Below are 11814 nucleotides of genomic sequence, written 5' to 3' on the forward strand. Positions count from 1 at the left end.
GAATGGGGTACTGAAGTTGCATGTTCAGCCATGAACGCATTGAATGGCGATGCAGGTTAGAAGGGCCGAATGGCCTACTCCTGCACCTATTTTCTATGTTTCTATGTTTCTATCTGTCTTTGGTAGCGGGTATTGATCCTGCAGTGAGAAATGATTGATAGTTACTTTGTAATCACCACAGATTCTGATGGTGCTATCTCCCTTGAGGACTGGAACAATTGGACTGGCCTACTCATTGAATTCGATCGGTGAAATTATGCCCTCTCATTGCAGCCTGTCCAGCTCGATCTCCACCCTCTCTCTCATCATGTAAGGTACCGCTCTCGCCTTGTGATGGATGGGTCGCACCCCTGGAATCAAATGGATCTGCACTTTTGCTCCTTGGAGCTTCCCGATGCCTGGTTCAAACAGCGCGGGAACTTGCTTAAGACCTGGGCACATGAGGTGTAGTCGACGGACGAAAGTGCTCAGACGTCGTCCCAGTTCCAGCCCATCTTTCCCAGCCAGCTCCTGCCGAACAGCGTGGGGCCATCACCCGGTACCACCCAGAGTGGTAAATCGTGCACCGCTCCATCGTAGGAGACCTTTACGGTAGCACTGCCAATTACAGGAATCGGTTCCTTTGTGTACGTTCTAAGTTTGATATGCATGGGAGTCAGGACTGGCCTTGAAGCCTTGTTGCACCACAACTTATCAAAAGTCTTTTTACTCATTATGGACTGGCTTGTGCCCATGTCCAGCTCCATGGACACCGGGAATCCATTTAATTCAACCTTCAGCATTATCAGGGGACACTTTGTGGTAAATGTGTGCACCCCATATACCTCTGCCTCCTCGGTCTGAGGCTCTGGTTCGTCATGATCCACCATGGATCTGTCCTCCTCTGCAACATGGTGGTTTGCAGGATTAGCAGAGTTTGCAGCTCGCCTGCACATATGTTGGAGGTGTCCCACTGTTCCACAGCCCTTGCAAACGTATCCTTTAAAGTGGCATGAATGGAATCGATGATCACCCCCACAGTGCCAACAAGGTGTTAATTGCCTTGTATTCACCACCCTTGATGGTGGACTCCAAGTCATCTGCGGACGTGCAGCTGCAGGCATGTAAGTCCTGCCCTGTACATTTCGATTTGAAAACAGCGTTACTTTGTTCACAGTACTTGCAGCAGCACTCGTGTGCTGAGAGACTTGTTTGGTATTGTCACTGGTGGCGATAAAAGCCTGAGCTATCGCTATGGCTTTACTCAAGATTGGGGTCTCTACTGCAAAAGTTTGCGAAGTATTACTTCATGGCCAATGCCAAATACAAAGAAATCCCTGAGCATATGCTCCAAGTGTCTTTCAAATTCACAATGTCCTGCAAGGCACCTTAGCTCGGCGATGTAGCTCGCCACTTCCTGGCCTTCAAACCTCTTGTACGTGTAGAACAGACACCTCCCCATCAGAACGTTTTCCTTCGGGTTTAGATGCTCTGGGATCAGTGTGCACAACTCATCATACAACTTATCTGTGAGTTTTGCTGGAGTGAGCAGGTTTTACATGAGGCCATATGTTGGCGCCCCACAAACGGTGAGGAGGATCGCCCTTCATTTGGCAGCGTTTCCTTCTCCTTCCAACTTATTGGCCACAAAGTATTGATCAAGTAGCTCCACGAAGGTTTCCCAATCATCTCCCTCCAAAAATTTCTCCAGGATGCCCACAGTTCTCTGCATTGTTGCGTTGGGGTTCATCATCTGTATCTCGTCGCCAGTTGTTATGTCTTGAACAAAGAGTCAGACTAGACTGCAAGCTCAAAGTAAGTGTGACCGTAGTCCTTTATTACAGATCTCAGAGTGCCTCTCCAACCTGTGAGGCCTCCTTAAATACAGGTGCTCCCAAGGGATTGTGGGATCCCTTGGGACTCCAGGGGATAAGCCCTCTGGAGGTTAGACATGGTAATTACAGGTAATAACACTTTCCACTGGGATTCTGGCTCCCTTCAGGTGGACCCCGTCCCAGAGTTACATTTCCTTCCTGTCCCAGTATTAGTGCCAGTGTCCTATGAAATGGAACCTCTCCTTCCACACCACTATTTCACGCATTCACCTTTCTAATCTGCTTATCCCTATGCCAATTAGCATCTGCCCACCCGTGGGGTCCTGCTTTTTAATTTTATTCTTAGCTTCTTAATTTTTTCCAGAGTACAGTCACACTCGGAGGAAAGTGCAGGAAGGGGAATGTATGACTGTCGGTCAGCAGGGTAGGGGGAACCAAGGGGTGGTAGAGAAGGATGTTCCACAGACTCCCTTAGCAGGATCTCCTCCTTGTTCTTCCCAATGTCATTGGTCCTGACTTGGAGCAGGACAGCTAGATCTTCCCCCTCCCTTTCAAAACTCTTCTCCAGTTGCTCTGAGATACCCTTTATCCTTGCACCAGGTAAGCAACACATCCTCCTGGACTCTCAACCGTGACTGCGCATGGTACTATCTATCCATCACAGTTAGCATTCTGGCCATCCTCCCTTCAGCCTTCATCCTTATCTTCACAGGTATCAAGTATCTCATACCTGTTGGATAGGACCAATGTCTGCCCTACCTCTACCCTATCTCCCCTTGGTTCCCCCTACCCTACTGACTTGATAGTCACACACAACCCTTTCTGCATCTGTGCTTTCTTCTGAGGTGTGACTGTACTCTGGAGAAAACTATTCAGATATTCCTCCCCCTTATTTGTTGTAGTGTCTCTAATTCGCACTCCAGCTCAATGACTCGAAGCTGGCATGTCTCAAGGCAGAAACATTTACTGCAGATGTGGCAGTTTGGCTGGCCCCAAACTTCCACATACTGCAGCCCTGACACACCACCATCTCTAATCTTTATTTATTGTCAGCAATAATTCATCTCTAGAACTAATAAAATCACTTGCGGTCTAGTACTAATTAATTAATAGATTAGTTTGATATCAAATTAATTACTCTGATTATTTATTATTTATTTATGTATACCAGATACATTAATGCATATTGGATCCCTTTTAATGTTGGTATCCTCGCCTTGGTTTATTTTATCCACTTTGAGCTAATTAATTACTCTGATTATTTATTACTATATTTACTTATTTAACTATTTAGATTTGATTATAATTGGAAGGTGTATAATAAATTAAGCACTTAGTTTAATTTACTCCGGCTCCACTCCTCCCTCTGCGTTGACTATGATGTCACTTTTTCATATTTTTCCCTGGTTTTGTTCTCGCCTCTGTTGCTGCCGGTTCCCACGTTTGTTGTAAAGCCCCTCTTCTCCGATCCCAAAGTAGAATCATATAAAATATATTGTGTGTCACAAAATGTTTGTTATAATCAAATGTTGCTTTTTTTGACAAATGGCTATTTGCCTTGTATTTCATGTGCATTAAATTTAAAGAAGACACGTGTGGATCAGTTTGATTCAGCACATGTTTGGGTAACCAACTAAGAAATGCACTGTTTTGAAGTTTTGTGTTGCGTCAATTCATTGAGGTACTTTGTATAGCCTTTGCACTTAAAGCAATTGCAATTCGACAAGTGACTCAAAGTTTTCATACAAGTGAAATATCGATATCATAGATCATTGCTAAACGCTTTCTAATTTGCGTGCTTGTAAATCTCCAAGTAAAGATGAACCACAAACATTTGTTTACTTTTTATTGAATGAATTGTAACATTTATGACAAGTAAATCAAAGCTAGAAAGATAGGACATTAATGTTGTGTGTTTTGGTCAGTTGATGTGAAGCGTGCATAGAAATAATGGCTCTGAAATTCCGTTTTGGCCTTCCCGCGGGCATTTTAGAGAAAAAATACGCACCTACCTTAAGCTGCTGCTGATGTTCGACTTTCCGATGCTGTGGCCTGAGCTGAATGCACGTCGCAGCACGTGCAATCCGGGACGTGTACAGGCCTGGAGCTGGAGTCACATGGCTCTGGGCAGCCAATCAGGTAAAGTATCATAGTAATAGGAGTTCCGAAAGGGTCCTAAACTCCCATTACATTGATTGAGAAACAGCCCCAAACATTCCAAAACACAGCCCCAAACAACCAAAACACTAAAATAATAGAAATTACACTACATTCATTTAAATTAAAGTTATTAATGTCTGAAAAAAATATATATTTTCCCAATAAACTTACTGTTGTGGGGAAGGTTTTTAATGATAAAATATGTTTTCATAACTTTATTTTTATATGTTTTTGTGTTTTTTAAAACACTTGCGCCTGTAAAAGTAGGCTATGCGCCTGCTAGTTCAGGCGCAAGATTTTTGAGGACATTTGTATGTGTAAATATCGGAAATTTTCACTTACAAATGTCCTCGCTCCCGATCTGCGGAGAATCTGGCAAGCCAGAAACTTGACAGATCGGAAAAGCCGGTTTTCAGCGCATGTTCATTGCCTTTTCTGATGCCTTCCTGGGTCCGTACACACTTCATACAGACCCGGGGAGGCCGGAATTTCAGGGCCAAGTGTTTCAATCAAACAATGTGCTCAGTATGTGTTAATAAATATAGTCAGGCTGGTTACTGAATGGGAAATGTAAATTAATTGGCAGCTGCAGCTTGCCTCATATTACAGAAAGGTTCACCCATTCCAATATTTTCCTAAAACGGACAATATCAGTATTCCCTTCACTCGCAGATAATTTTAAAAGTCGTTACGACCCTACTTGCGTGAATATATAAAACTACAATTTGTGCATTTTATGGGAGAAGATTTCATGTATCTCATGTATGTTTTTTTTAACTCAGTAATGTCTGTTTTTTAATAAGAACATAGGGACAGGAGTAGGTCATTGAGCCCCTCAAGCCTGTTCCACCATTAAATGAGATCATGGCTGATCTGCGACCTAACTCCAAATACCCGCCTTTGGCCCATATCCCTTAATACCTTTGGTTAATAAAAAGCTATCAATCTTTGATTTAAAATTAACAGTTGATCTAACATCAATTGCCGTTTGCGGAAGAGAGTTCCAAACTTCTACCACCCTTTGTGTGTAGAAGTTTTTCCTAACTTCACTCTTGAAAGGTCTGGCTCTAATCTTTAGACTATGCCCCCTAGTCTGAGAATCCCCACCATCAAAATAGTTTCTCTCTACCCTATCTGTTCCTCTTAATATCCTGAAAACTTCCATCAGATCACCCCTTAACTTTCTACCTTAACTTTCTAAATTCTAGGGAATACAACCCTAATTTGTGTAATCGCTCCTCATAACTTAACCCTTGAAGTCCGCCTATCATTCTGGAAAACCCACGCTGCACTTCCTCCAAGACCAATATATCGTTCCTAAGGTGTGGAGCCCAGAACTGCTCACAGTACTCCAGGTGTGGTCCAACCAGAGTTTGTATAGCTGCAGCATAACTTCTACCCCCTCTAGATATAAAGGCCAGCATTCCATTAGCCTTTTTGATTATTTTCTGTACCATTCATGACATTTTAATAATCTATGTACGTGGATCCCCAAGTCTCTTTGGACCTCCACTGTTTTTAGCTTTTCACTATTTAGAAAGTACCCTGTTCTATCTTTTTTAGGTCCAAAGTGGATGACCTCACATTTCCCTACATTGAAATCCATTTGCCACAGTTTTGCCCATTCATTTAATCTGTCGATATCTCTTTGTAACTTTATACTTTCATCTACACTGCCTATAATGTTGCCTCTCTCTTAGGCAATCCCTCGAAGTCGAGGATAACATGCTTCCACACTAAAAAATGAGTTCTCAGGTGACAGATGAGTCCGATATGGGTCCTACAGTCTCTGTCGCAGGTGGGGCAGACTGGTTGAAGGGACGGGTGGGTGGGGTGCATGAGATGTCATGCGCACCTTCCGCTGTTTGTACTTGGTCTCCGTTTGCTCCTGACGAAGAGACTCTAGGTGTTCGGCGCCTTCCTGGATTCTTCTCTTCCACTTTGAGCGGTCTTGGGCCTGGTATTCCCAGGTGTCCGTGGGGATGTTGCATTTTTTCAAGGAGGCCTTGAGTGTGTGCTTGAAGCGTTTCCTATGCCCACCTGGGGCTCATTTGTCGTATCGGAGCTCCGAGTAGAGCGCTTGTTTTTGGAGTCTCATATCAGGCATGTGGACGATGTGGCTGTCCATCAGAGCTAATCGAGCGTTGTCAATGCTTCGATGCTGAGGATGTCAGTCTGAGCTAGAACACTGTGCGCCTATCCTGCCAATGGATTTGCAGGATCTTGCGAAGGCAGCTTCCATGGTATTTCTCCAGTGCCTTTGATGTGCCTGCTGTATATAGTCCATGTCTCTGAAGCATATAGGAGGGGGGGGGGTATCACTACTGCTTACTGCGAGTGAGATGGAGCATTGCAGCAAGGAAGATCGAGAAGAGCATTGGTGCAATGACGCAGCCTTGCTTGACCCTGGTCCGTACATGAATTGGGTCTGTGGTGGATCTGTTGGTCAGGATCACAGCTTGCATGTCATCATGAATGCAGTCCAGAATCGGGCGATATTGCAACATAAGAGAGCGATCTTCTTATCTGCAGCTGGACCTGAATTGTATGAAACCCTGGCAAATCTGCTTGTGCCTGACGAGCCAAAGGACACAACGCTTAAAGAGATTTTAACGAAGCTGGAGCAGCACTATAACCCCAATCCATTAGAAATTGCTGAAAGCTATCGTTTTGGAATACAAAATCAAAAGACTGATGAAAGTATCAGTGATTACATTGTAGCATTAAAACGCTAACTGTTTACTGTCATTTCGGAAACTTTCAAAACCGAGCATTGCGGGATCGTTTTGTTTGTGGGGTGAAAAATGATGCGATCAGAAGAAAGTTATTGATGATGGATGACTTGACTTTTGAGATTGCTTGTCAGACAGCGAGGTTGATGGGCATGGTCGATCAATATTACCGAGAATTTCATAATAATTACAGTCATCAGTCAACCGAGGTAAATTGCCTGCAGATTCAAAGTAAAAGGCGGTGGGGGCCCAAAGTCTCAGAAACTGAAAGTTCTAACAGAGCGTCGAAGTCATGCTATAGGTGCCTGGGACAACACATTGCTCAAAGTTGTCCATATGTGAAGGCAGAGTGTTTCTTCTGCAGAAAGACTGGGCATCTTGCGAAGGCATGCTGACTGAAGGGTAAAGCTATGTGTAGAAATTCCCAGAGATTACATAGCATGGAAGAACAACAACAGGACGTGGAGATGTTAGAGTTACACGTCATCATGATTACGAGGTTAACGGACAGCGATTCGAAAAGTATCAAAATCCACATAGATGTTGCGGGATTCAAGATACCAATGGAACTCGACATGGGTGAATCCGTGAGTGTAGTATCGGAGTCGCTATACCTCGATAAATTGCGTGGTTTACCACTGGAGAAAGCCAAGATAGAGCTGCGAGGCTACTCGGGAGAGAAAATTCCTGTGGTAGGACGTATCACCGTATCGGTGAAATATAAGGGTCAATTTCAGAACTTGCCTCTAATAGTAGTGAAAGGAGACAAGCCTGCCTTACTAAGAAGAAATTGGTTGAGATTACTGAAGCTGGATTGGAGTGAGATTTTCCGTGTGGAAGCGAGATTTGCATCAATGGATGATATCAAGAAGTATCCGAAGGTGTTCTGCGAAACAGGCAGTCCGATCCAAGGCTTCAAGGCGAGTGTCAGGATACAGAAGGACGCTAGATCGGTTTACTACAAGCCACGTTCCATACCATATGCACTCAAGGAGAAAGTTGAGCAAGAACTCAAAAGACTAGAGACTGAGAACATTATTTTTAAGATAGATCGATGTAATTGGGCTACACCCATTGTTGTTGTACCTAAGTCCGATGGTAAGGTAGGATTGTGTGATGATTATAAGGTAACCATAAACCAGGTTCTAGAGGGAAATGTCCCCAATACATTGCCGAATATAGAAGATTTGTTCACAACACTGACAGGTGGTCAGATTTTCTCAAAAACTGGATCTTACGAATGCTACTTACAGCTTGAACTAGATGAGGAGTCCAAGTCATGCTTGACTATAAATACTCATCTAGGCCTATATCAATTTAATAGGCTACCGTTTGGAGTGTCTTCCGCCCATGCCATATTCTAAGGGGTGATGAACCAGATTTTGCAAGATATTGAAGGGGTAGTATTTTATTTGGATGACATGCTAATTTCAGCACCAAATAGGCAAATTCATAATAACATATTGAATGAAGTCCTCAAACAGCTAGAGAAGCACAGAGTACGAGTGTCTGCTTGTGAGTGTGAGTTATTTCAAAATTCAGTCGCGTACTTAGGGTACAGAGTAGGGCAACGATGGTTAACATCCAACCATGGGAAAGCCCGATGCAATCAATGCACCCACTCCCAGGAATGTCACTGAACTTCGTTCATTCTTGGGTCTTTTGAACTATTATGGGAAGTTCCTACCAAATTTGGCTACAGTATTACATCCACTGAATGAACTATTGAAAAAATAGGTCCATTGGAAGTGGTCAAAAGAATGTGATACAGCATTCAAGGAGTGTAAAAGCAAATTGGTAGAGAGCACCATGTTAGTTCACTATGACATATCTAAGAAGATTAAGCTAGCATGTGATGCCTCTCCGTATGGAGTTGGGGCAGTAATCTCTCGTATCACGTAGTGGGAAGGAGAGACCAATTGCTTTTGCTTCACGCACTCTCGGTGCCCGTGAGAGTAATTATGCGCAAATTGAAAGGGAAGCTTTGGCATTAATTTTTGGCGTCAAGAAGTTTCACAAATACTTGTATGGTCATAAGTTTGCCATCATTACGGACCATAAGCCCCTGACAGCAATCCTCCATCCAAAGTCCCCAGTTCCAACATTAGCTGCAGCCCGAATGCAGAGATGGGCTTTGATTTTGTCAGCATATACATATGATATTGAATACAGACGATCAACTGTTCACAGTAATGCTGATGCAATGTCTAGATTGCCTTCCCCATCACAAGTTACACCCAATAGGGAAGAAGTGTTTTATTTTTCATACATTGATGAATTGCCAGTTACAGCGGAAGAGATTGGTAGAGCAACCAAACATGACCCAGTGATGTCAAAGGTATATGATTATATTGCAAATGGATGGCCAAACCAGGGTTAACAGACAAAGATATTCATCCATTCTTCATTCGAAGGAATGAATTAACAGTTGATAAAGATTGTATCATGTGGGGTGCAAGAGTGGTTATACCAAATAAATTCAAGTCCAAATTATTAGGAGACCTCCATGACCAGCAGCTGGGAATGTGCTTGACCAAGAGTTTTGCATGCAATTATTTATGGTGGCCAGGTCTTGATAAAGATATAGAGTACATCGTGAGTCAGTGTACGACATGTCAATTGGTAAGCAAGCAACCACCATCGGTACCATTACAGCCATGGAAATGGCCTCCCAGGGTGTGGCAAAGGCTACATTTCGATTTTGCTGAGTTCGAAGGACAACAATTGTTCATTGTGATTGATAGCTATTCGAAGTGGGTTGAGGTGTTTCCAATGTGGAAAATAACAACAAGTAAAACATTGGACATTTTGCGAAGTTTATTTTCTTCATTTGGCCTCCCAGAAGAAATTGTTTCGGATAATGGACCACAATTTTGTTCAGAAGAATTTGCACAGTTCACGAGCAAAAATGGTGTGAAAGATACCAAAGTTCCACCTTGCCATCCTGTTTCGAATGGTGCAGCAGAGCACACTGTACAAGTGGTAAAACGTGCCCTCATCAAACAGATGTTGGATCCAAATCCAAGGAAACGACAGTTGTCATTGGATCACAAATTGGCTAAATTTTTATTTACATATCGTAATACTCCTCATACAACTACTAGTAGAACACCAGCAGAGTTGTTTCTCAAACGACAGCCACGAACCAGATTCTCGTTGTTAAAACAAATTTGGTACAGGCTGTAGAAGAGAAACAATTAAGACAGAAAGAGAATCATGATAGAGGTAGAGTAAAAGAGGGAAGTGTGAAATGAAACCAGAAGGTGAGAGTGAAGAACCATCATAAATGGGTAAAGTGGTGACCAGGAAGAGTGATGAAGATATGTGGTCATCGCACATATTTGGTAAAGATGTTTGATAATGGACAGGTTAGGTTTGTTCATATTGATATTTTACCGACAGACATGGAAGGAGTGGAAGGTGGGAATGATTCAATTATTTCTGACTCATCAGATAGTTTTGATATACCAGTAGCATATCCTACATCTAGTGTACTGGAAACAAATCCAAGAGAAAATCAGAATGTAAGTCCGGGTCTGAGTCAGGAAATCAAACAGCCTGAAGTTAGTGAGTTCAAATGAAAATCAAGGAAATTCCGTGGAGGAAAACATTCCTCAGAATGAGCCTCGAAGGAGTTTAGATTCGACACTATGTTTGGAAGGTTCTGTTCGAGAGCGAAGGTATCCTCTTCGAAACAGAAAACAAGTGGTTAAGTTAAATTTGTAAATATGGAAAAAATAAGTCTATATCCTGTGTTATTTATAAACATGCAAGTTATGTATGATATAAGAAGGGAGAAGTGTAATGTCTGTAAGCTTCTAATGTTTGTAGCTCCACGCTGTGGATGTGGACGTATTGTGTACTGTAACTACAAAGTTAATAATTAAACAGAACCAGGGAGTCCCGGAGACTTCCGAGAGCTGCCTGCCATGTTAGAAAGCTGTGTGTGTGCTTGTGCTCTGTGAATATATCACAGGGTCATTTTCTGGTTGGCAAACAGTGACTAATGGATTGTGGATTGGTTAACTGATAGAAAACAGAGTAGGAATAAATGGGTAATTTTCAGGTTCCCAGGCTTTAACTAGTGGGGTGCCGCAGGGATTGGTGCTGGGTCCTCAACTATTTACGATCTTTATTAATGACTTGGATGAAGGGACTGAGTGTAATGTAGCCAAGCTTGCTGATGATACAAAGATGGGTGGGAAAGCAAATTGTGAGGACACAAACAATCTGCAAAGGGATATAGACAGGCTAAGTGAGTGGGCAAACATTTGGCAGATGGAGTATAATGTGAGGTTATCCACTTTCGCAGAAATAATAGAAAAGCAAATTATAATAATTTAAATGAAAAAAAATTGCAACATGCTGCAGTACAGAAAGACCTGGGAGTCCTTGTGCATGAAACACAAAAAGTTAGTATGCAGGTACAGCAAGTAATTAGGAAGGCAAATGGAATGTTGGCCTTTATTGCAAAGGGGATAGAGTATCAAAGCAGAGATGTCCTGCTACAACTGTACAGGGTATTGGTGAGGCCACACCTGGAGCACTGCGTACAGTTTTGGTCTCCATATTTGAGGAAGGATATTCTTGCATTGGAGGATGTTCAGAGAAGGTTCACTAGGGTGATTCTGGAGATGAGGGGCTTGACTTATGAAGATAGGTTGAGTAGGTTGGGCCTATACTCATTGGAGTTCAGAAGAATGAGAGGTGATTTTATTGAGACATAGAAGATAATGAGAGGGCTCGACAAAGTGGATGCAGAGAGGATATTTCCACTCATAGGGGAAACTAAAATTGGGGGACATAGTCTTAAAATAAGGCGCCGTCCATTTAAAACTGAGATGAGGAGAAATTTCTTTTCTCAGGGTTGTAAATCTATTGAATTCTCTGCCCTAGAGAGCTGCGGAGGCTGGGTTATTGAATATATTTAAGGCGGAGATAAACAGATTTTTGAGCGATAGGGGAGTAAAGGGTTATGGGGAGCGGACAGGTAAGTGGAGCCGAGTCCATGATCGGATCAGCCATGATCTTATTGAATGGTGGAGCAGGCTTGACTGGCCAAATGACCGACTCTTTCTCCTATTTCTTATGTTCTTATATGAAAGTTA

The 11814-nt window shown here is 42.7% G+C and overlaps 1 long non-coding RNA gene across 1 annotated transcript in view; it reads right to left on the minus strand.

Annotated features, from left to right (window-relative positions):
* Positions 1–3915, minus strand: part of LOC139267391 (uncharacterized) — a 78767-nt gene extending 74852 nt beyond the window's left edge. The window contains exon 1 of the long non-coding RNA XR_011593892.1: positions 3827–3915. This is a non-coding gene — a long non-coding RNA (uncharacterized lncRNA). The remainder of the gene's footprint in view (positions 1–3826) is intronic.
* Positions 3916–11814: the final 7899 nt, after the last annotated feature.

This window comes from Pristiophorus japonicus, chromosome 7 (genome assembly GCF_044704955.1).
Source record: "Pristiophorus japonicus isolate sPriJap1 chromosome 7, sPriJap1.hap1, whole genome shotgun sequence".
NCBI lineage: Eukaryota > Metazoa > Chordata > Chondrichthyes > Pristiophoridae > Pristiophorus > Pristiophorus japonicus.